This window comes from Panthera leo, chromosome B1 (assembly GCF_018350215.1).
Source record: "Panthera leo isolate Ple1 chromosome B1, P.leo_Ple1_pat1.1, whole genome shotgun sequence".
Classification (NCBI taxonomy): Eukaryota; Metazoa; Chordata; class Mammalia; order Carnivora; family Felidae; genus Panthera; species Panthera leo.
This window is the reverse complement of record NC_056682.1, coordinates 103,792,609-103,819,584: the sequence shown is the minus strand read 5'-3', so window position 1 is coordinate 103,819,584 and position 26,976 is coordinate 103,792,609. Positions and strand designations below refer to the sequence as shown.

At 36.3% G+C, this 26,976-nt stretch overlaps 1 long non-coding RNA gene across 1 annotated transcript in view; it reads left to right on the top strand.

Annotated features, from left to right (window-relative positions):
- The window catches only part of LOC122217909, a 51,139-nt gene that overhangs the window by 8,582 nt on the left and 15,581 nt on the right, over positions 1-26,976 (top strand). Inside the window, exons 4-5 of the long non-coding RNA XR_006201743.1 lie at positions 12,882-12,965; positions 24,743-24,807. This is a non-coding gene — a long non-coding RNA (uncharacterized LOC122217909). The remainder of the gene's footprint in view (positions 1-12,881; positions 12,966-24,742; positions 24,808-26,976) is intronic.

Sequence of the window (26,976 nt, the reverse complement as noted above, 5' to 3'; positions counted from 1 at the left end):
TTTAAAAAAATTGATACAAACATGCCCTCTCAGCAGTGTGACTGTCTTTTGAAAAACATTTGCTTATTCATTTAAAACAGTCACTCTTTCTTCGAAAGAACATCCTGAGTGTTAATTTTCCTGAAACTGTTGTTAGCACAGTACTGAGTGCTAGGGGAGGGCAATTAAATTTGAACTGGTTGGCCTTCATTTCCTCAAGATATACCCATAGTGAGTGATCTGTGTGTGACTTTCTGATATGTAGACCGTGTGAAGGTAGTGGTGCCAATCCATTTGCTACATTTTACCACAGCTCATTTTCTTAGATTAAAAAGTCAACGTAAATAGAAGTTCTAACAGTTCTTCCTGCCCCCCAACGGATTGTTTTGTGCACATTTTCCACTGGAAATCATCAGTTAAAAGTATGTATGCAGAGGGATGCCTGGGTGGCTCCGTGAGTTAGGTGTCCAACTCTTAGTTTTGGCTCAGGTCATGATCTCACGGTTCATGAATTGAGCTGGTGGGCAGAGCCTTCTTGGGATTCTCTGTCTCCCTCTCTCTCTTTCTCTCCTGCGCTTGTGCTCCTCTCTCTCTTTCAAAATAAGTAAACATTAAAAAAAAAGAAAAAAAAAAGTATGTGTGCATAAACCCTATTGGTTGAAGGATAAGGCACCCTGAATTGGGGATGATGGTGTTCCTGGCTTGCCCTCTCTCCCAGGTAAATATGGAGTAAATGTAGCTTGGATGGCTGACTTGCTTGTGTGGAAATTTGAACTATCATTTTCCATGCTGGCTTCTGTCACACCAATCCTGTGAGGAAAATACATTATTTTCATTGGGAAGGGGTGCCCCAAACTTTTGAACACCATTCATTTTCCACTTAAACCTGCTGAAGGCACAGAATAAAAGCGCTCTAAGGAGTTTCAAAAAATTCTTATATGGTAAAAGTCCCCTTGGATCACATGAAAAAACTTTACTACTGGTAGCATAGAGGTGGAGAGTCTTGGAATTGTCTGAGGAAGCAGCAGTCTCCAACCAATCTACCATAAGCAGAGTTCACAGACAGGTGTGCAAGAAAAGGACGTCATCCTCTCATGTTCTAGAGAAACATTTTAAAGGCAGAATATCTGGACAATTTAAGAAGGATTATATAAGGTCTTTTTTCCTCATCTGTAAACTGGAAGTAGCAATAATACTTGTTCCATAAAGTTTTTGGAAGATTACATGAGATAATATAACCAAAAATTTGGTTTATGGTTAATATATTGTTATTGTTAAATTAGTGCTAATGATTATTATTATAATTATTTAGATAGCTTTCCCCCACTTTCCCAAGCACCTTTCTTGAGTCTGGTACATGTTGGGTTTAGGATAACTAAAGAAGCCCTTAGTTAATGCAGCTTAAGGAAAAGGTGAGGACAGACAGACACTCTGTTGACATTAGGGCAAGCAAGAGATAATTATAATAGCTAACATTCATTGAGCACTTATTTTCTGCCAGGCACTGTAGCAGGATGTGAATTCTGAAAGTGTAAAATACTGGGCTATATTTTAGATAATCTACCTTGAGGTAATCCATAGTGGGTCCTTATGTCCTGACCCTCCCTCCATTCCTGATGTGAAACTCCTAGGATTCATCTAACAGTGGAATACAATGTAACTGAATGGCTGGAAACCTAATGGATACTCAAGGTAGGAGGGAAGACTGTCAGTTTAAGATAAAGGTTGAAGCAAGGAGAAGAGGCCAAAAATGGAGGAAGAGAGACAAGAGGTAGGGCCCAGGGTAGAGCACTGGCTCTTCTGATTAAGAGTAGGCAGCCAAAATGGGTACCCTGACTAGGATTACAATGATAGAAGTAGTTTCATATTTTGTGCACTTTATAAATGCTCTGGCCAAGGGACAGAATGGTAATTGAAATCCAGCCCACTGCTCAGCTTACCAACTCTGGATAGTCCTGACAAAAGAGAACAAGAAAGAATATCCAGTACTTTAAGAATGCAAAGAGATGACAAATCTGAGAGGCATTTTGAAAATGTGATCAGATGTGTTTGGTTGATCTCTGAAGAATAAAGTCTGGAATCTTAGAGGTCATAGAGGAAGTGTATACATGGAGATGATAACCAAGTTTGTGCAGTTGGATTAGTTTTCCTTCAAGTGAGTTTAGGTCAGGAAGAGAAAAGACTCCGGGAGGGATCTGGGAGTAATGACTAATACAATGATACGTGGAGAAAGAAACAATGAAAGAAACTCGGAAGTGGAGAAGTAGGAGGCAAATCATGAGAGGAATGGATGCTGTAAAAATCTGGGATACCTATTTGAGTTAGGTGGAAAAAAAATACTATTTTGGTAGTCTAGTACACAAACCACAAATAATGACTGGGAAAACATCAGATTTTATACTTAGAAGATCTTTGTTGAACTAAGAGGAAGTAATTTGGGTCACATGGTAGGGGACAGAAGTCTTTCACCAGGAGTTTGGAAGGGATAAGGAGACAGCAAAGGTCTGTTGGTAAGGAAATTGGAGAGTGGGGAAATAATATGAGTGATTGCTGGGTGTGGGGAATTTTATTTTTAGGAATAAAATAAAGAGGAAGGGAGAGGCAGAGAAATATAAAAATTGAAGTTGAAAGTTGGAAAGGTGTAACTGATAGAGCCAGACATTGGAGACCACAAAAAGCGGTAGCATCAAGGGCCCAAATGGAGAATAAGCCTTAAAAGAGACATTTCCCTCTTTCAAAATCAAAATATTCAAGAAAGGAGAGGCAGAGTATAGGTAAATTCTTATTTTTCATGGAACATTAAGTGAAGTGAGAAATAGCCTTCAGTTTCTCAACGGATGAGGAGGCAAGATAGGGAAGTGGGGAAGAGCAAAGAGAAGCAGACAAGAAAAAGGGTTGGAAAGATTTTTGGAGCAGCCATTATGGGGAATTGAAAGAGAAATCAACCAAGGAGAAATAACAGTACAGAGCCTTGTTCCTTGATGGATGCTTTACTGAGTACTACTTACCTCATGATGTAGAGTTGTATGGAGACAACGGGGAAAAACACAGTCTTTTCCAGGCAAATCTAGTTGCAGAGCCAATACACTAAAATAGCTACAAATAAGGAGGTATAAGATAAATCAAGTGAATGTATGCAGTAAATAGAAAATGAATTCAAAGATAACTATGGGAATATTTCTTGAAGGACATAGAACTTGAAGAGTACTTGGAACTTCATCAGACAAAGACAGGTGATGGTAAGGCAAGGTTAAATGGAGAACATTAAGTCTGATGTGGGTCATAAAGAAAACGTAGGACAATAACGTTTTTGGATATAGACATCTAGGTAGACATTACAGACACAGTACTTAATAGACCAAAAGTGTGTAAGCCCCAAACTAGCCCACTTTACCCAGGACGCAGTCTTCATGTACTTAAATCACATCTGGGTTCTAGGGAGTCTTGTGTGGCAGGCTGACAAGTTGAGGCTTTCCGCAGCAGACATGAGAAAGCCACTGGAAGTTTTTGAAGTTGGGAAAAATATAATTAAAGTCATGTTTTAGTAACATGATGGTAGCTGATGTGAAATACACATTGGAAAGCTATAGTAACAGTCTAGGCAAGAAGAACTCAAGACTGTTTTCTTTACTGTTTAAATTGCAGTGAGTACTCTAATTAATCAGGAGAATCCCTGGGTTTGCTTCATTTTCTTAGATTCATCAGTCTCCCCTTTCTTTTCCCCTATTTTTGGTGACTTTGATTTCTGGTTCTTTAATTCCTCCAAACTTTCAGTCTTCTTCTTAGTTCCTACTCTTTCCTTTTGGCCTTATTTAGTTTGTCTCCCACTGCTCTTTTTGTGTGAGCCCTGCAAAGTTCTGACTTGATTCAAAGAGTAGGACTGCACATTTCAGCTTTACCATGGAAGATTCCAATAAACTGATGCTATTCAGTTCCTGAGTCATTCCTGAGTCATTCAGTTCCTAATTTTACTGCCATATTCCATAGTATTTGCTAAGGTTTAATGGTTACTAATGTTTTACGTCATTTTATTATATAAATTCCGTAAAGTATTTCTGCCTTTTTTTTTCTTGGTATTATAACTGACAGATGAGCATGTTAAACTTAGTGTGGTTGTATTTGTGAGTAGAAGGTAAGGATAGCAGTAGCTCTAGTAACCCTGCAGATTTCTTATCATTTTAGTAATTTTCACTCAATTTTATTCAAATTGAAACTCTTTAAAGTCAGAATATCATATATATTAACTTGATCTTGATGCTCTCCTTAAAATACTGAATACTGCCGTTGGTTCCTATCTGGATACATTGTTTTTCTACTTAATAAATTACCAGTTTCTGCCTTCTCTTCCAGTGACTTAGTATCTAAAACATGGTGAGCATTTAAGTATATGAGGTGAAAATATATAAAAGGTGGAAAATGAATGGAAAGAAGTCTTGAGCCTGAAATATGGATGTATCTCCACACACACAGTGTGTTGCCTATGCCGTTTGAATCCCTAATAATCTTCCTTTAAAGGCAGAATTATAGTAATTTTTAAGTATCTCAAAATTATTTTCAAGTTACTTAAGGCTTTAGGAAAGTAGAAATTTTGAGTGATTAATGCTTGACACAAATTATCCTGAAGGCAATAAGAAAGCATCAAGTACATAAGATTGACTTTTCAATTAAGGGATATTTTGGAAATGATTTAGCCCTGCACTTCTGCTTGGACACTTCTACGTGAAAACTTTTTTATTCAGTGAAAGAGGACAATCAAACTTAGTTTTATCTTGAGAGCTCAGGAAAGGTTAAAAAGTGGATAGAAAATGTCTTCATTGTGGAAAATGAATCCCCATTTTGAAATTCAACTGAAATAAGCGTTTTTTTTTAAATTTTGTATGGAAAATTTATCTGATTTCATGATTAACTTGATTATTTGACTTATTTTGTAAACAAAGTATAGTGTTTCTTAAAGCCTATAAAAACCACTTTTTCCAACCATGAAAGATTGAGTGAAAACAAAGGGAGTGTACAAAAATGGGAGGGGGTCACAGATCTGTATCTGCATGGAGGAAGAGGGCAGTACTTTTGGGGAGTGCAATTTACATGAGCATCTGGGTCTTTTGTCATGTTTTGGATGGATGACCTGAGTCTGATATATTGGTGAATAGCATTAACAAAGGTCTGGTTGTCAAAGACTAGAAAGAAAAATGCAATTAGCCACAGCAATGAGGTGATGTCTGTGTTTGGGGGAAAAACCGACACCTAACTGGCAATAGAAAACACCGAAATGATAGCATCAGTAAAAGGCCAGATTTTGTGTGAGTGTGCGTGTGTGTGTGTGTGTGCTATATTGTATAATGATCTTAACTCAGTAGGATATGACCAAAATGACATTTTTTGGTAATGTTTGGTTTCTGTGGTGAAAGTGAATGTGTACCTGTTACTAAAGAAACGACACGGTAGACTCAATGAATTTTTAACTCATAACACACTAATTTCACCAACCTGATACTCACAATATTGTTTGTTTCTGTTTAAAGAAAATTAGAAATAAATAAAAGTGCACTGGAGTCCAAAAGAAGTTTGCTCTTTTTTGGGTCTAATTTTTTTTTCTTTATAAACCATGCCATCCATAGTAGAGAAGCATATCTAATCTCCCAATTAGGTCAGGCCCCAGGATAATCAATCTCTTTAACAGCAGATGCCTTGTTTTAGCAAATGAATGCTTGGTTTCAAAAGCAGTTTTGTGTTGAGAGAGGAGTGCAGTTGGCATGGGTGATTAGAACTCTTTTAAACCCTATAAAAAGCTTCTGTAGATTGTTTTATGCCCACACTTTGTGAACTGAAGTAAATGCTGTATATATCCATCTTAAAATGAACATGGTGGGGACTTTATACAGCCTGTGAGAACATCTACATGCATATAAATGGCATTATTTGAAGTCCAACATTTTTATGTCCATTTGGATTAAACTGTGATTTTGATAACATCTAAAACAAGTGAATGTTTTTAGTAAGTGCTCTTCATATTAATTAAATATGCTCCTTAATGACAATAATTTAATTATTAAGTTAGCATTTTTTAAGCTGAAAATACAATGGCAAGTTAACATGATTCTTATTTTATTGTTTACATTAGTCTGTAACTGCCTTTCTTCATGTCTGATGCCTTTTTGGTTCATATACGTATCATGTGTAAATGAGCAATGTGCAAGACAACTTTGAAATCAAGAAGAAATCATTTAAATTTTTTTTTTTTTACGTTTATTTATTTTTGAGACAGAGAGAGACAGAGCATGAACAGGGGAGGGGCAGAGAGAGAGGGAGACACAGAATCTGAAATAGGCTCCAGGCTCTGAGCAGTCAGCACAGAGCCCGACATGGGGCTCGAACTCACGGACTGTGAGATCATGACCTGAGCCAAAGTCGGACGCTTAACCGACCAAGCCACCCAGGTGCCCCAAGAAGAAATCATTTAAAATTAAAGTTTATAAACTTTGTATTCAGTTAAAACTTTGTATTCAGTTAAAACTCAAAAAATTGAGTTTATTTTGCTCAAAACAACTCATTTAATCTAAGATATATTGAAATACAATGATACTTTTTACTATGGTATAACCAAAAAATCTCTTCAGTAAATTATTTCAGATAATTGTTCTTCAAAATCTGATTACTGGAATTCATCAGTAATGCCTGAACATGATACATAAAATAATTCAGAAGGCCACTTGAGTATTTATTTCCTTTTTTAGGAGCGCAGTCCTTGGGTTGAAACATTTGCCAGGTAGTTAAGAAAAAAGCATTCACCTGCACATTTTTGGATGTTATCATTTCAACTTTAGTGTATAATGGTCAGTTCTACCAGTTTTTCTCCTTCTTAGAAATTGTTTCAATCATGCTTAATCTGTGGAAAGTTAATATTTTCTATAGTGAAGGTGGATAAGACATCTGAGGAAAAATTAAAAGCAGATGGTCTTTAATTTAAGAAACATTTGATACTAATTACTTCCTACCTTTCACATGACTTAAATGTTGGTGAATGTATAGGGTTACATTACTTTTTTAAGTAAGATTTTAAAGCTAAATTTGGTAGATAAGGTAGAGATCCAGTGAGACAAGATTTTTAAAATAGAAGCATTCTTTTTTTTTATATATGCATTCTTAATAAACCAAATACAAGAATAGTACTGTGACAATTCACTTGTGCTTATTCTAACTTGTAATAGCATTTAAATATGATTAGAATGGCTTCTGTATATTAAGATCCCTAAAGTTTTTTTTTTTAATGTTTATGTATTTTTGAGACAGAGCATGAGTGGGGGTGGGCCAGAGGAAGAGGGAGACACAGAATCTGAAACAGGCTCCAGGCTCTGAGCTGTCAGCACAGAACTTGATGCAGGGCCCGAACCCACGAACTGTAAGGTCATGACCTGAGCCGAAGTTGGATGCTTAGCTGACTGAGCCACCCAGGCGCCCCTAATTGGAAAGTAGTTTAATGTCCAGATATGTTACTCAGCTACATTTTAGTTTTAAAACTTAATTTTATTATTGTAGCATTTAAGGCAGTTTACATTTGATTTAGTGGAATTAACACTTAACTTTATATGATAGCTTTCTTACTCAACCCCCCGTGATTTTCAGAATCCAGAGATTTCCAAGCTGAAATTTTTTATCATAGAACTCTTGTAGCTAAGTTTACACATGGATTATTTCTTCCTTAGACATACACACACATTCACATGCACACACAAACACTATAATACGAAAAACGTGTCTGAAAGAAAAGATACTAAAATGTTAACACTGTCTTTGGGTGATGGATAAATTCTTTTTTTTATGGAATTGGCTTACATTTTTAATGATTTTTTTTATAATTTGGAAGAAATATAGCTATTTTCAGTTTCAAACAACATATACTTTACAATCCCAGCATAGGTAATGTGTAGTTTGACAATGATTTTTCCCTGTCCTCTGAAATCTCTGTAAAGGCAAATACCTGCAAGGACAAATCCTCTGTCCTTTCCTTGGCACTACTAATTTGGCCATGCTGTTGAAGTAAACCACTCACTGAAAGTTACAGTTTCATCCTAAACTGTGAGAAGTATGTTGTGTTTAAAGCATCCCAAGAATGATCCCAAATAACGAATAATAACCATATATTTATCCAGGATCTCAGCACAACTTTGTAGTCTCAAAAATTATTGAAGACTCTCAAAGGCCTTTTCTTTATATTACATCTGTGGTTATTACATTAGATGTTAAATCTGAGAAATTAATTCATTTAAAAATAACGATGAATAACCATTATATATTAACATAAGTAATATAGTTTTTCCAATACAAAACAAGATCTGTTGAGGACAGCACAATTTTCTATTAAAAAAATTGTTTTTAATGTTTATTTTTGAGAGAGAGAGAGAGGCAGAGAGCAGGAGACACAGAATCAGAAGCAGACTCCATGCTGTGAGCTGTCAGCACAGGGCCCAATGCAGGGCTCAGACCCACAAACTGCAAGATCATGACCTGAGCTGACGTCAGATGCTTAACTGACTGAACCACCCAGGTGCCCCACAGTTTTCCATTTTTGTAAACGCCTTTTGTGTATGGCATAGCAGAAGACTGCTGGATTCTTTTATTTGCTTCTGCATTCAATTTGTTACAATGTGCTATTTTGGTTGAAGTATATGAAGAAAACTCAGCTTCCTACAAATGTATAGTTAGGAAAGGGAGGAACATTTTAATAACCTTTGCAGATAATTGTTGATATTCTTCTTTAATATTACACCAAATCTCAGCAAGTAGTAGTCTGTTGAACGTCACATGCAATGTGAAATCTGAAACTCCATCAACAAACTTTTAATATGTTTCTCAAGAAAGTTTCTAAAAGGAGTCTAACTTTGCTTTTAAAAAATAAATTATAATATTGCAATACTAAGAACACAATCTTCAGCACATTCTGAGGGTAATGGTATAATTTGCATCAAAGTTGTTTTCTGACAAGTACTGCTCCAATTTCTGAACCTGATTTCTTAATTTTTAGGTGAATCAACTTTTAGTACTTTTACTGCATGCATGAGGTGTTAAAGCCTTTGCTTTTCAAATTTTGTGAGATAACTTTATGAATTAAACAGATAGGAACTGCATGGGAATATCAGTGTTTGATCAATGGTTGTTTTCATGGCACTCTACGTTCCTAGATTTCTGTCCTCACAGTAAGTATAAAAGAAAGTTATTTCCAGGGCACCTAGAGAGCTGAGTCAGTCAAGTGTCTGACTTCGGCTCAGGTCATGATCTCACAGCTCGTGGGTTCCAGCCCTGCATTGGGCTCTGTGCTTACAACTCAGAGCCCAGATCCTGCTTCAGATTCTGTATCCCTCTCTGTCTGCCCCTCCCCTACTCTCTCTCTCAAAAATGAACAAACATAAAAAAAAAAAAAAAAGTACATTTCCAAGCAAAGCCTTTGCTTTAGCCCTAAGAACCAAAATATTGATTTCCAAATGAAAATATCTTTTTCAGTGGTAAATTTTTATGCAGAAATCAAAGCCAAAATACACATTTCCTTTTATGGCACTCGTATAATATGTCACATTATTATTAAAAAATAATTTTGAATGTTCCCACACATTGCTTTTCATGATGTGTCTTTTCCTTGTAAAGAGTGGTGCAAAATGTCTTAACAATGAATGAATTATAAAAATTCTTTAATATTGCTTTTCTTTCAAAATGGAGGTCTAGTTGTTTGCACTAGGAAATGTATATATGTTTTCATGTTCTTTTTTTTTTTAATGATGAGAACAATGATGTCACTCTTTGCTTGCAAGCCCAATAGCAGTAACAGAGGATTCCTGCACATGTGGGTATCAAATATATTCAAGATCCCAGGAAACCATCCTTTATCTTTCTGACTCTCCCCAAATAGATAAGGTTCCCCTATTGTGCACACTCATTTATACAGCCTTGGATTTCCATACATTGCACTCATTGCAGTTGGTAATTATTTATTTATACAGTCAAGTTGATTAATAGCCATTTCTTTTACTACACTGTAAGATCTAAGAAGGAAGAGTTTGAGGCTTTTCTATTTTATGCCCAGGACCTTGCACAGTGTTGGCACCTGTTAAGAATTCTGTAACAGTTGCTGATTACATGACTAAATGAATGCCGTTGAACATTTGATGCACTTTAGATTCTCCAGAATATTTTCCTGCACCTTTTATATTTTGAGATTCTCCATCCTTCTTAATTGGGTTTTGTGACAAATCTTAGTTGTTTCTTTCTCATCTCTTTGACTCTTCCTTTCTTGTCTTCTTTCATGGCTTTTTCCCCCTTATGCATATATTTCATTATTTTATTAATTTTTAATGTTTTTATTTAAATTCCAGTCAGTTAACATACAGTGAATTGTTAGTTTCAGGTGCACGATACAGTGATTCCACACTTCCATACATCACCCAGTGCTCCTCACAGCAAGTGCATTCCTTAATCCCCAACACCTATTTCACCCATCCCCCACCCACCTCCCCTCTGGTAACCATCAGTTTGTTCTCTAGAGTTAAGAGTCTGTTTCTTGGTTTCCATGGCCTTTTGTTCTAATTTCTAGTTCCTTAAGGCCAGCAGGAAGTTGTGTCTTGTCTTTTACTATTTTTCTCTTTTTACACACTTTCTCTCAATTAGCCATAACCTCTGTGATTTCCATAGCTAAATTTCCAATCCCAGTCTCTCCCTTAGACTATGGTTCTGCATTTTCCAGGTATTCTCTGTACATTTCCAATCAGATGGCTATCTTTATGAAGCCCATAGGTCTATGGCATCTTCCAAACTGACCCCTTGTGCTTGCTCTTTATATCATGGAAGCACTGCTCTTCCAACTTTTGTTCTGCCTCCATCCTTGCTGTCACTGAGTCTTATCAGGTCTCTCACTCAGGATGCAGGTTTTCATCCCAATTACCATCACTCTAGCTCACACCTTGGCTGTTTTATGTCTGCTCTGTTGTGATGGCCTTTCCACTCCTTCCACAATCTGGTTTTCTTGTCTTCAATATATCATGCACACTAGTACAGGAGTAGTCTTTCTAAATCACACAATTCTTAAAAACTTTCAGTCTAATGGAGCACCTGAGTGGCTCAGTCGGTTAAGTGTCTGACTTCGACTCAGGTCATGATCTCACGGTTTGTGAGTTTGAGCCCCACATCGGGCTCCCTGCTGTCAGCATAGAGCCCACGTCAGATCTTCTGTCCCCCTCTCTCTGCCATTCCTCATTCTTTCTCTCTCAAAATAAATAAGTAAACTTACACACACACACACACACACACACACACACACACAAAGCCTTTTAGTCTGACACTGTAAGTAGTCATAATTATCATCAAAGAACTCTCCATAACTTCTTCTGTTTTGCTTACCTTCATCATTTACTTGCTGTGTAGGCAACAGAACCCTCTGGGATTCATTTGCATCTGCTGCTAGAGACCCTTTGACTGAAGTGGACCATGTGAAAAGATGCAGTTTTTCTCTCTAGAAAGGGCTTCCTCCACCCCCCACATTCTGCAACTGTATGGTGCTCATCCCAAGAACAGTGACTATATACTTGAGGGTCCCAGAGCTGGTGACACACATCTCAGAAGCAGACAAGGCCCAGCAAGCAGCCACATGTTAAGGCCATGCCACACATCTGCCGTTGGACCTTAAAATGCAAGCTTGAATTGTGTCTTGACTCAAAGACACAATAAAAGCTGCAAATATTATTACATTCAACAATGCCTAAAAATATCTAATCCCTGCCTCAGCCACACCTGCAAGTTCAGCCAGCACTGTCGAAAGAATCTCAAGTTACTTGCCCGACTCCATGTCTCACCCAGGATCCAAAGCTCACTTAGCTCAATACACTAAATCCCAGCCCTGATCAAAACACTGATTTCCGGTGTAATTTTGCCCCCTCCCTCATCCATCTCTTACTTAATTCTCAAGGTTTCCTGCCCATTTACCAAGGTGTTGGGGTTTACTGGATCAATAAGTACTACTCCTTCGTCCTTACCCTAAGTCTGGAACCAATCCAGAGACAGATGCAGGATTTTGAAAGAAGAAAATAATCACTTAATATATCACTTTTATTAAAGAGAAAGCTGAATTTTAGAATCAGAGTATTCCAGCATAGGCATTTTAAATTGACTCTTAGGCTCTGGATTCCATATGTTCATTGAGAAGTATTTCTACCTTTCTTAACCCCAAAATGTAATTTATTCTTCTCATAGTATAAGCCTTCCCTAATTGTTATTTATTCATTCATAAATTGTTATTTATTCATTAAACTACTTCTACCTGGGTAAAATAACAATTTGGATTTCTTATAATCTATGCCAAACAGGTATATGCACCTCTAATTTAGACAGGCACAAGCTCCTTCTTATGGCAGAAAACTGTCTATCACAGAAAGTTGACCCCAATGTATACTTTCCAAGGTCAGGTCGCCTCTGAGAGAGGAGCGGTCTATATTGAACCAATAAATTCATTCTCCTAAAATTCTCAATCAGGTAAGTCACTCTTCATCTGGTTGGAACAACAGTCAGGTTCCTACAATGGATAAATTTCCACATGCAACCTAAACCCAGATAAATGGAGCTCTCCTCCCGATAGATATATTCTCTATCAGTATGTGAGAGGTAATTTCAGCAACCTTCCCCCAATCTTAACTCTGGGATAATCAGCATAAAGGTAACTAATTCAGTAGATTGAGCAGACCTCAGAGGAAGGTACCAGGAACACATCTAGTCTCATCCCTGAAAAGAAATGACAGTTGATGATATTCTATATATATATAACCTACCAGTCAGTGGAAAAGTTCAAATTTATGTAACAGAAGGTTTAGTTAGAAAGGTCAAAGCAAATTTCCTGCCACTTGACTCTCATTTGTTTTCTCCAGTTTGAATTCCAGAAAAAGAAATGGGAATAACGAGTTAGCATTCTTCATGCCACTAAGGAATCTTCCTTCCAAATTATGTGGAAGGTAGGTATAACTTGGAGAAAATGTTCTTATTTTATGAGGCATTGACATATCTATCTTATATTTATCATTTTCTTTAGAGATAATTTAAAAATTGTTTAAGAATGTTTGAAAATCATGACAAAAAGAAGAACCATTGGTTATACTTGGAAAGAAATATTACAATTTAAAATATAATGTGGTCCATAACAAGATGTATTAATTTACATTTTTAAATAACTGATTGTGGCATTTGAAGTGATTGTAATATAATAGGTAAAGAGAAAATTATATTATTGTAAATATAATTCAGTCTATTAGGAGCAAGAAATTAATATCATAAAATTCCAAAATTAATTGGTTATATCAGATATATACAATTCCTTTTCCCCATTTTAAAAAATCTAATAGATTGTTAATCTAATAGTTTAATTTATTGGAATTTCATTTTACTTCCTTTTGTCAGTTTATTATAACTCTCTGCTATTTATTTTTGGGGTTATTTCAGAGTATATATTATACATCTGTAACCTCTCACAGTCTACCTCTAAGTGATATTCTAATACCTCACATATAGAATAAGAACTTTGGATATTGTGTCCTTCCATTACTTCCCTGTCTGTCTTTGTGCTATTGCTGTCATACATTTTACTTATACATATGTTATTAAGCCCGTAATACATTGTTGTCATTTTTTACTTTGAGTAGTTGATTGTATTTTTAAAGTATTAAGTAATAATTTAAAAAACTTGAAATGAGAGTGACCTGGGCAAAATCCTGAAAGGGGAATAAAGCTTGATATTATTCAATATACAGTGTGATTAATACAGTGATGTGGGATTGTGTCACAAAATGAGATCTCAGATATAGGCAGGAACCAAATTGTTATGGACCTGTGGGTTTTGGTTAAAAAATTTGACCTTTTATTCTGTTTCTGATGATAAATAAAGGATTTCTGTTTTTAAAAGATCATTTGGGGTACCTGGATGTGGCTCAGTCAGTTAAGGGTCTGATTCTTGACTTCGACTCTGGTCATGATCCCACGGTTGTGGGATCGAGGCTCAGTCTCCATGTTCAGCGAGGAGCTGATTCATTCTCTCTCTCTCTCTCTCTCTCTCTCTCTCTCTCTCTCCCTCCCTCCCTCCCTCCCTTTTTCCCTCTGTTCCCCCTGCCCCCCACTTGCACACGTGTGCACCTCTCTAAAAAAATAAAAAAAATAATAAGAAAAGATCATTTAGGCTGCTGCATAAAAGAGATTATAGAAAGCAGAAGCAGAAGCTCATGAACTATTGAGGTAGTTCATAAGATGGTGTTATTACACTAGGGTGGAGATGAAGTGAAGTAGATGAACTTGGGGTATATTTTGGAGACAGAACTCAAATTTTGATATTAGACTGAAGTTAGAATTCTGCATCTTGTCATATGACTTTGGAAATTTTTTTTAAAAAGTTTTCTTATATTTATTCTTTTTTTTTTTTATTTTTTTATTTTTTATTTTTTATTTTTTTTTTTAATATATGAAATTTACTGTCAAATTGGTTTCCATACAACACCCAGTGCTCATCCCAAAAGGTGCCCTCCTCAATACCCATCTTATATTTATTCTCACCTGCAGAATGGGGATTATAGGAAGTTTAAAACAACGCATAAAATGTAAGATTTATACCACGATGTCTGGCATGTAGTAGGTACTCAGTATGTAGTAGCTGTCATTCGTATCATGTCGTCGTAGTCCATAACTGATTTTCCTGTGTCCCGTGCTCTCTTCACACAAACATATCTCCACAGGGCCACTGGAACTATATTTTTATAAGTTACAGATGATAGCAATCCTTTGCTTAAGACGCCCCTGCAGTCCTTCTGATTACTATAAACTTCGTGGCACATACCAACGACATTATTTGTCTTTGCATCCTCATTTCTCACGCCATTCTTCCCCCAGTTACTCTTGGCTCCAGAGCAGTGCTTCTCAAATTTTCATGTGGCTACAGCTTTCCAGGGCATCTTGTTAAAATGCAGACCCTGATTCTGGAGATCTGGGTGAGGCTTGAGGTTCAGCATTTCTAATAAGCTCCCAGGGATGCTTTTCTGCTGGTCTCTGGACCACACTTTGAGAATCATAGCAATAGAGTACATAACGTTCCTGCAAGCTTATTTTGGGTTTCTGTAATTTTGGCTTTTCTCGTCAGTCTGATCTTACTGTCTCCAGAGTGACCTTTCCTTATTTCTCAGCTTCATGAAATCATTCTCATCTTTCAAGGACGATGTAGCTCAAAGGTCACTTCCTCTATGAAATTTTCTTCAAACACCCATTACATTCACCACTACAGCTTCCCAACTGTTTGCTTTCCCCCTTCTCCATAGTATTTTGTAAATAGCTTTTATCACAGCACGTATTATTTTGCACTGCAGCTGATATTAGGTTGTCGTCTTCGTTGTTGGACAGAGCTCTTTGAGGTCAAGCGCTGTGACTCTGTTTCTCAATAAGTTGCACAGCTCCTTGAACAAAGGGCACCTGCTCACTAGCTATTTCTGGAATAAATTAAACTGTGATGTGTACTTCTGAAAAGTGGTGAATCGCTCTGTATAGCAAATATTATTCCAAGTAAATAAAAAAGTTGTTGTTGTTTTAGCTCAAACTACTGATCTTACATTTCTTTATGTAAAATAATCCTACCCTTCTTAGATTTTCTTCACTGTTGTAGCTGGTCATCCAAAGCAATTATATATCCATAATCTGTATCTATTAATTCTTAACAGAGCAATCTATCTTTTCCGGGTTGGAAAGCCTCAGACTTTTTCTTAGCTAATGTCAAGCTAAAAATTTATAAATATTATATGCACTATGACTAATAATTTCATGATTTATTTTAACTGTGCTACCGGAGGGTAACATTTTTGCCTGAAGCTGGTAAGGAATGAGAAAAAGAATGGGAATATAACTGCCTTTTTAACATTTAAATAAAATAAAGAAAGAGTAGGAATGCTATTTATCTCTTAATATTGATAACCAAATCCCCCCCAAAAGTTCATTTCAAACTTTAACAAAAATTCTATTTACCTTATGGAAAAATTTAGAAATCACAGTGGATGAAAAGTGTCTTCTGGGCATGCAGGGCAGTGTAATTACTTCCATTTCTCAAGAATTCTTTAGGCTTTATGAAATTTTCTCAGAGAGAAATCAGGTTTGTCTTCTGCTCCCTGACACACCCTCACCCCACCAGTTCCCAACCAGGGAAAAATCTCTTTGAAGTCAATTAGATCTCCTTGCTTACATAGTAACATAAAATGGGAACAATTCCTAAAATGGCAAAGCTACAGATAATGTAGAGCTCTCAGCAGATTGGACAGAGGAATTGTGTTTTCCATATGCCCAGCCCTTGGTGTTGCTGATTTCAGTTAAGTAGACTTTCAAATTTTAATTTACATAACATTAACACTTTTCCCTGAGAATCGACAGTTTTATGGAGACATTTCCTTGTCATGAAATTAAAAAAAAAAAAAATCCACAGGGCATTCATTAACACTTCTAAAAGTGACAGGCTGTGTCTTTATGCCATTTTCATTTGCACTGCTTCTGATCTTGCCATCACTAATTAAAAAAGGGAATTTAGGGTAATGTAAACAATGCTTTTTGGCCATACTAACAGCTATTTCTTGTCTGATAAAGGAGAAAAGTCTATAAGGTCTCTTGGATAAAGGATAAGGATATTTTCTTTATGACTTGGTTCTCAAGAGGCCTTGTAGTCTATGATGTTTGAGATCACACCCTTGGGAAACTTTCTTTTAAGTGTAGCTTCTATTACCTGCCATTCTGTGGTTGCCTCAGACCAGGAGGATACCCTTAAGTCAATCACTTTGGAGGGAAGGTAGGATTTAAATTGGGTCTTGAAAAAGGATTATAATGTTATTATTTGTATATTTATTTACTTATTTATTTATTTTTGAGAGAGAAGGTACAAGTTAAGTGAGGGCGAGAGAGAGAGAGAAGCAGGGCTCACCCAAAGTGGGGCTTGAGCTCAGCCCATGCAGGGCTCAAGCTCAGGAACTATGAGACCATGACCTGAGCTGGAGTCAGATGCTTATAACCAACTGAACCTCCCACCGCTTCTGAATATAATTTTAATGTAAGAAGGGGAGGTGGTTGGTTATGCTTGCTTAAGAAAGAATTGTCAGCTGAAACCTCAAAGATACGGAGAAGGCAGTAATATTTCAGGAGCAGCTCAATGATCAGCTTTGTTAGATAGTGATAGATAATTGAAAAAAGAAGCTTGAGACCAGATTGTTGAGAGACTTCAATTTGGAGCAAGTTGTTTGGACTTTATTCAGTATGTATTGAGGCTAATAAAGAGTTCTTTTAAATGGCAGGATAATAGCCGTATTAAATTTGGATGGGCATAGGTATGACATATCCTGGGACAGCAGTGAGGCAAGGAGGAAAATGCAGGAGAAGCAGCTTTGGCAAGCTGACCCCCATGTATTGTCTGGTCCATGGAAGCATACAAGTTCCATCAGTAAATGGAAAATTGTATGGATTTTATGTATTATATATGGAGAATTAGTGCGGTTTGGAGAGGTGAGGTTCAAAGCCCATGGCCAAGAGAGAATTCTTGAGACGTCTTCAGTGCAAAAAGGAGGTTTCATTAAAGCATAGGGGACATGACCTGTGGGCAGAAAGAGCGCGCACTGGGGTTGTGACTGGTGACTGATTATGTACTTTCAGGTTGGGAGTGGGTTAGGGATAGTGTAAGTCTCTAAGGAATTTGGAAACAAGGGGAAACTTGAGGGGCTAGCTGTTGTTAAGATAAGGTCATTTATTACTGTAGTAAAACCTTAGTCATGAGTCCCTTCAGATGTTTATTAGTGGGCAATATGTTTGTAGGATGATTGCTAACATGTACCTTGAGGAGGTAGAGATAAAGGAAATTTCCAAAGGGATTTTCATATGCTAAAGAAGACTCACAGGATCCTGGGGGGTCTGGTTAGGATTGCCTTTTGGGGCATCTGGGTGTCTCAGTGGGTTGAGCATCTGACTTCAGCTCAGGCTCAGGTCATGATCTCACAGTCTGTGAGTTTGAGCCCCACCTCAGACTTGCTGCTCTCAGAGCATAGCCCGCTTGGGATCTTCTGTCCCCCTCTCTCCCTGTCCCTTCCTCACTCATGCTTCTTTTCAAAAATAAATTAAAAATTTATTGCCCTTATTTGCCCTTAGCAAAGTGCCAACATGGAGGCAGCTGAGCTCTCAAAGGAAAATCAGTCTGCCTGCCTCAAGGGTTTGTCAAGGGGCTGCCAGTTGTAAGGAAATTTAATTTTTTTTCTTCTGCCTTTGTTTCCTACATCAGAGTAGCAATAAAGAATATTAAATAGCAATTTTTGGAAGTCAGGAAAATCAGAGTGCATGCCTCCACATCTTCCCATATCCTCTGCCAGAAGCGGACAAGTTCAGAGTGTAGTAATCAGGTAAAGAAGAGGGCTTATCATAATTGAGGCAAAGGACTAAGGAACCCTTGTGACTTGCTGAAGTTCAAAATAGCATCCCAATTCTACAGTTTGTGTAGGGGTGGTGTGAAATAGGGTAAACGTGGGGCTGGAATTCTAGGCCAGTTAATCTGACAGAAAGTAGAGAGGGAGATAGAGCCAGACACTCAGTCTAATGGATTAGGCCAACAGGATCTGGCTACCTGATCACCACAGGCTTATTACTCATCCGTTCATTGGACCCTAGGTTTGGTTGGTGAAGGAGGTGATAGGTCAAGGAAATCCAGCTGTCAGTGCTAGATTATTAGATCTGGAGAGGCCAATCTGATAGTGGTATTGAGGTTTCAAACTGCTATGGAGCAGTCTAGTCAGACTGGTTAGAAAAAAAAAAAAAAGAGAGGAGACACATATTGTAAATGTCAGGAATAAGAGAAGTGACATCACTACAGATTATACAGATATTTAAAAGGATAATAGGGAAGAAGACATATAAATGGACAACAGGTAATGAAAAGGTGCTCAACATCATTAATAATGAGGAAAATGTGAACCAAAACCACAGTGACCTCACACTTGTTACAGTGGTTGTTATCAAAAAGACAGGAAATAACAAATGCTAGCAAGGATGTGGCAAAAAGGGAACCCTCATGCATTGTTGGTGGGAATGTAAATTGGTGAAGCCATTTTGGAGAATAGTGTGGAAGTTCCTCAAAATATTGAAAATAGAACTACCATATGATCCAGCAGTTCTAATCTCTGGGTATATATCCAAAAGAGATGAAAACACCAACTTGAAAAGATATATGCACCCCTGTGTTCATTGTAGCATTATGGAATATATGGAAACTTCCTAAGTGTCTATGGAAGGATGAATAAAGAAGATGTAGTGTATATGTCTCTATATGTATGTGCATATATATATATATATATATATATATATATATATATATATACTACATAATGCTATATATATGTGTGTGTGTGTGTATATATATATATATATATATATATATATATATAGCATTATGTAGTACTATACATTATGTAGTAATGGAATATTACTCAACCATAAAAAATAATGAAATCTTGTCATTTGCAACAACATAGATGGACCATGAAGGCATTATGCTAAGTGAAATAAGACTGGCAGAGAAAGACATACACTGTATGGTTTAATTTATATGAGGAATCTAAAAAGCAAAACAAAAAACCCCCTAAACTAAATCCATAAATATAGAGAAAAGATTGGTGGTTGCCAGATGTTGGGGGGTGGGGGGTGGAATAGTTGGAAGTGGTTAAAAGGTATAAACTAGTTATATATAAGCCCTGGGGATGTAATGTATAGCATGCTGACTGTAGTTAATACTATACTGTTTATTTGAAAATTGGTGAGAGTAAATCTTAAAAGTTCTCATCACAAGAGAAAAATTGTACCTAGGTATGGTGATAAACGTTAATTAAGCTTATTGTGGTGGTCATTCATATGCATGAATATATGTATATATCAAATCATTATGTTGTAAACCTAAAACTAATACAGTGTTATATGTCATTTTTATCTCAATAAAGAAAGATAATAGAGGAATATTATGTATAATTTCATGTTAATAATTAAGATAACTTAATTGATGTAGAAAAATTTCTTGAAAGACATAAACTATCAAAGAAAATTTTAAAAAATCAATTACAGCAATATAAAGAAGTGATACTATGTCATGACCAAGATAAACCCAGGAATGCAAGGTTAGTTTAACATTTGAAAATCTCTCAATGTAATAACCAAAGATAAGCTCAATATATGCAGAAAAACATTTGACAAAATCCAATGTCCAATCTTTCAGAAAGCTAGGAATAAAAAAGAACTTCCTTAACCTGCTAAAGAATTATTAAAAAACTTATAATTAAAATTATATTCCATGATGAAAGACTGGGTATTTTCTTCTCTAAGATCAGGAAAAAGTGAAGGTTATCTGCTTTCACCACTTACATTCAATATTGTAGGTTCTAGACAGCACAATAAAGGGAGAAAAAAACCCTCCTCAAATCCAGAGGCCTACAGAATGAGAAGAAAGAGGTAAAATTGTCTTTATTGACAAATGGCAAGATTGTCTCCATAGAAGATCCAATTGAATCTACAAAAACTTATTCAAACTAATAAGTGGATTTTGCAAACTTATACGACACAAAATCAATACACAAAAAATCAATTATAAAATGGCCTCTACCAGTACAGTTTTGCTAAATTGAATTGTTTTAGGATTAGTTGAAAGTCAGGTACCTCCCTATTTGTATATATCACTTTTTCATGGATACCAAGCTGTTAACATCCATATAGAGATTAAAATCTACTTTGTTTTCTGTCTTGAGTTTATTGCTTGTCCTCTAAAACAGCAGTGATTGAAGTTATACCTACGAAGGACTCTTCAGTTCTTCAACTTTGTTCCATTTATTCTATTCTTCTTTTGTTCTACTTAATTCTTGCATTCCAGGCTATTTTATTGGCAAATATATTACCTCACAAAAATCAAAGACCTCGTCTGATGTGGAGTTTCATAATTTCCTTCAATCTTTTGTCTTAACTTGCTTACTTCACTCAAATATTCTAAATAGCAATATTCCAGGATTTTTTATGTCAGATATTTAGATGAAGAATAGAATTGTAAGAAGTAAATAAAAATTTTATCTGCATTGCATAATTGTTACCTCTAGACCAATTCCCAGGGTCTGATTTGACACAGGTGGGCCTTAAAAAGTTGGCTGATTTCCAAGACATCTCCTACACAGACATTGACAAAGCAACTGGTTTCAGCGTCATTTATGGTCCATACGAGTGATTATGCTTAACTGACATTAAGAATGTTCTTTTTCTGTATTTCCATCCAAATGGTCCATAAATAATGTGACACCCTATCCATGCATTTGAGTGAGAATAGCACTGATTTATTTGTCTGTGTTTTTTAGGATGAGAGAGGAGGTTTTTTTGAGGTTTTTTTGATGGAAACATTTCATATTGTGAAATGATAAAACATGATGGAAAACAATGAGTCAAAGATATGGGTAATTTAGAAGTGTATTTTTCTGAAAGAATAGAAATAAGAAAAGCAACATTTATACCAAGTAATTCATAAATCTACCTATTCTTAACTTTTTAATTTATTTATTTATTTCAGAGAGAGAGAGAATGTGAGCCGAAGAGAGGGGCAGAGGGAGAGAGAGAGATAATCTCAAGCAGGCTCTACACAGTCAGTGTAGAGCCCAATGTGGGGCTTGACCCTGGGATCATGAGCGGAAATCAAGAGTCAGAGGTTCAACTGACTGAGCCACCCAGGAGCCCCAATATACCTATTCTAAAATAGTTTTTCACATTCTTCGACGCTGAGAAGAAACTAATGACAACCATTATTATATAGTAAAATGTTATGTAGTGAAGCAAAGGTGTCCCAAGTACTCCAGCTTTCTGATATCACCTACATTTATTTTTTTCTATATCCAAATGTAATAGATGAATTCCCATTTTAAGTATTGTGAGAGGCATACTGCCTTGCTCAATATCTCTACTGATTCTTGGTTTGGGTGGGATAATTTCTAGTCTGCTCTAAATTAGTGCTCTTGTATATTTCTCAATTCCTATAATTTTCTTTAGATTCTGTCCTTTTTCTACTCTGCTTCTCTCTTAAGTGTAGGACTCAACCTTGGTTTTTAGTTTCCTCAAGCTATAGTACAACAAGGGTATATATGTAAGTGGCTTAGGTTTGATGGTTAATATAGGAGGATTAAAGACAGAAAAAATTAAAAAAGCAAATTAAATCAGGCCAGTAGTTTTTTTTTTAAGTTTATTTATTTTGAGAGAGCGAGTGTGCACACACAAGGAGGGGAGACAGAGAGATAAAGATAGAGAGAAAGACAGAGTATTGGGGGGAGGGGCAGAAAGAGAGGAAGAGAGAGAGAATCCAAGTAGACTCTGCACTGTCAGTGCAGAGCTCTACATGGGGCTCGAACTCACAAACCAGGAGATCATGACCTGAGCTGAAACCAAGAGTCAGAAGCTCAACCAACTGAGCCACCCAGGCACCCCCAGGGCATTAGTTCTTAAAAGTCCTCTGGCCGTGTTGACTACTAGAAATTTCTCCTTGGCCATCTTTCTTCTTTGTTGTCAGTTTTCTGAATTCCTTTTTTCTCCCTCTGTCAGATCCTTCTGTCATCTCTAGTAATTCAAGTAACTGGCCTCCATATCTCTATCATCTCTTTCCTATCAATGGAAAAAGTGCACAATTTTTTTCTAAATAAACAAAATCAAGATATTTTTTCCCCCACATTAGCTGTTTAGTACAAGAAAATACAGAACTCTTCTAGTAAGTAAAACAAGTAATAGAAATGTTTCATTGTTTTTTTCATAGATTGAGATGTTGAACAATTTGTGGAGCACACCACATACTGACTTGCTGGCTTGGTATCCAGTTGATTGGATGGATGTATGGTTGTCCTTGTTGACAACAGTGTCGTTCTAATTGATTTGGGTCCGTGCCCGGCAGTTATTATATACTTTGAATATCATCTCAGGCTAAATTATTTTCTTATTTGAACTAAAAGTACACATTAATGTAATTTTATTTTTAGTGTTTTGTAGTTATTATATGTGTTTTCAGTTGACCCATTTTAGGTTGCTTTTCTTTCATGCTTTTAACTAAAGTTTGATAAGACTTATGTTTCTTAAAGAAATAATAAACATATGCATGAAGAAAAATGCCTAGTAAAATGTATTGTTTGCTCTTTCCTTTTTTCCTAATCTTCCTTATTCAAAATCTAGTTGCAAATGATGTGATTTTTCCCAGTGGCAAATGGATCAGAGTCTAGCATTTAAAAACATTTTACATTGAAATTCTCAAAACCTTTTGCCATTTCTGTGTTTCCTACTTTATGAGATATTTGGTAAGTTAAAAAAAATCTCAAAGCTGACCTGAGTAATTTTGAAATCTGAAAAACTAAAATTTCAGTGTACATAATATATTTAGGCATACTATTTGTTTAGATTCATCTTGTAGCTGATTTTCTCTGATTTAGGTATAAACTTACAAAAGTCAGCACCACAATGCCTTAATCATATGTATCATACTAGTCTGACTGCTAGGGTGTTTACTTCAAGAGTATTGCTTGACTCAGTGTTTGTAGTCTCAAAAATTTTGAATCTAATTTCCAGGAATCAGTCCATAACTTGAAATAAGACAATATTTTCTCAAAACAAGCAAACAAACAACCCCAACAAAAACACCATCTCTCCTAGATTTATTTATAACCTCTGAGAAGCAAGGATTTTTTTTTTTAATCCTGGGGCTATGGGAATAGGATGAGTTCAGTTCTGTGTAAATTTAATAGCTCCTAAGGTGTCAGTAAGTAGATGGTTTTGCTGTAGCTGGTAAAGATGCCAGTCAGTGCTGGCTCCTTTGTGGGTGCTGACATCACTACTACAGTAAAAGAAGCAGCAGGAAGGCCACTGTTTACTTTTTTAAAGTTCTAAATTAACCCTTTGAAGTGAAGTTAACACTTTTCAAATGTCAGATTTACAATTTAAGATGAACAGTGCAGAAATTCCAAGAGCCTACAAGTAATTAGAGCTGAGTGGTAAGCACAGCATAATAGATAGAGTTGTCCAGTCACTATGTTGTACACCTGAAACTAATGTAACAGTGTGTCAACTCTGCTTCCGTGGAGTGGGAGGGCGGGGGTGCTTAGATCTGAAAACCAAATTTCTTTAGTATATCTTAGTTCTTAAGATACATCATATTTCAAAGATTCTACCATTTACATCTCATTTTACATTTTAACATTTCTGGAAATGGGTTGTGTCTTGTGGTTCTGATATAGTTGTCATTGTTTGTTCACACGCATAAAAACCAGAAGAATAGGGGGACTTGGGTGGTTCAGTCAGTTGAGCATCGGACTCTTGATTTTGGCTCAGGTCATGATCTCATGGTTTGTCGGATCAAGGCCCGCATAGGTTTCCGCACTGGCAGTGTGGAGCCTGCTTGGGATTCTCTTTTGCTCTCTTTCTCTTGATCTGCCCCACCCCTGCTCACACGTGTGTGCACTCTCTCTCTCTCAAAATAATGAACATTAAAAAAAAAAAAAAAAGAAGACCTACGGAATGAAAGTCAGCAACTTGGAATAAAATTGCAGAGACATGATGGCATAGATGATAATACCATGTGGGAAAACATGGTCACCCATGAGTCTAGTTGAAAATATTTGGAAATGTTGGACTTAGGACATGAGTAAGCTTTAGGAATACCCTAACCAACTTGTTTTGTTTATATTTGTTTATATAGACTCAAGAATGACACAAGATAAAAATCTAAGGAAAAAAAAAACTTCACTAAACTTACTAAGATTAGTAAGTATTGAAAAGCCCTTTCAAGGGGTGCCTGGGTGGCTTAGTTGGTTGAGCGTCCAGCTTTGGTCTGGTTCATGATCTGGCGGTTCATGGGTTTGAGCCCCGCATCGGGCTCTGTGCTGACAGTTCAGAGCCTGGAACCTGCTTTGGATTCTATGTCTCCCTCTCTCTCTGCCCCTCCCCCGCTCACACTCTGTCTCTCTCAAAAATAAATAAACATTTAAAAACATTAAAAAAAAAAGCCCTTTCAATAAGTATGTAGTTCAAGTTCTGAGTTACAGAAAACATTCTTTTATAACTTGTATAGCAGTATTTTTTTTCCTTTCTTTGTGGCACATCCTTACAATCATGGTATTATGATTGTGAAGTGAACATACATTATGAAATGTTAGAATTTTTGAGTTGCTAATTTTAAAGAGGTTTTTATTGTTGTTGTGTCTTTTAAAGGGGTGATATGAATCATATCAAAGGCATTGAAGCATTTCTCAGAGAGATTGAAAAATAAAATTTTAAAGGATTTAAATTTCCTTTCATTCTCATAATTAACATTCTTTTGGAGAACTATTTCCAAATACATTCTTTAAAAGTGAACTTCAAAGTCTAACATTGGGCCATAAGTAAACTACTCTGTCTTGTTTATTATAGACAATCATCTTTGAGGGTTTTGAAGTTTAGTTTGGAAGAGGATTTAGCACTCTGCAAGTTTATATTTAAGATTGCAATATTGACTGATTATCTTTTAAAAAATGTCATAGGCATAATAAATTGCTTGCAACACTCAATATTTTTCAGAGTGTTTGCCATTACTGTACTTGATGATTGTTATTAAAAAAAATCTCTCTGATCCCCCTTTCTGAAGAGGAAACCAAAATTACTTCTCAATCACTTCACTGTCTAGATATAATCTGTGATTTAATATTGCTAAACCAAGACAGCAACACCTCATTTTCCCAGCATTGCCCAAACAAGATATGTTTCATGTCAGTAAATTTCCCAAATAACTGAAGCATATACATTTAAATGGCAAACCAATTTTTTTTTTTACTATTTCTGATAGAAATATTTCTACAGCACATCTTTCTGTTATTCTTATATACAGAATACTGAAAAAAATCTCTAAAATTTTGTGTTATGCAGCAATCTCTAGAGAGAAACTGCTTTAGTTGTTGATAGGTCTTTTAGCATAAGTAAAAAATGGAAAAAGAGGAATCAGTTGGGAGAGGTGGACTACACTCAAAACTAAATGGACTTTTGCCTTTGGTAGAACATATGAACCCATTATTGCCACCATCAGTCACAGCAGAGGGCCTGCTCCACCTGGCCCCACGGGCTCCCTCTTGGTTGGGGGGAGAGGGTGCCGGGGGGGGGGGGGGGGGGAGGAGGACGGCGGTATCACCTGCTCAGGTGCCGAACTCTCTCAGATGTGCCCTTTTTTTTTCCTCCAGAGGGGCGGGTGCCTGAGCTTGCTGCCCTATTTGATTGACAGTTCCAACGTATTCTCATCAATAACTGAATTTTAAGCATCACCTCACTCTATGTTAGGAAACCCTACATTCTTCTTTCTATTCACTTAGCCATCAAATTTTGAGACCTTGGCATTGTCTGTGATTTTCTCCATTTCCTGTCTTCAGCTAGGTCAGTTGTTCCTCTGCTTTTCCCTTTACATCTCTACTCTTAATCCCCTCTTTTTAAACTTTAATTTGTATTTCTTGTTCTATTACTGCTTTTTCCTAGAATATTCCAGTTTGTCATATGCTTGATCTTTAGGCCTCCAGTCTCTTCAATTTCCAGTGTATTAGGTACAGAACTGACTAATCTTCTCAAAGTGAAGTTCCTGTTCAAAAATCTTCAGTGGTTGCCTATTTTTGTTTTTTTGTTTTAAAAATTTTTTCTTATTTTTTTCTTTTTTTACTAAATAATGAAATACAATTACCAGTGGAGGCTGAATTCTGTTTGGTCACATATGGATAAAAGGATTTGTAATTATTTTAACATTAAACACCTAAATCCTTTCTGACCAATCATCTATATGGCAACCTGCTCTAAAATCTCCTTAGGCATTAGGATTGAATGTATCAAATACATCAATTTTAATTTCCATGATAAATTATTGGAAAATTTTCTCTACACACTCTTCTGAAACCACTCAGGAGATTCGTTGACCTTTTG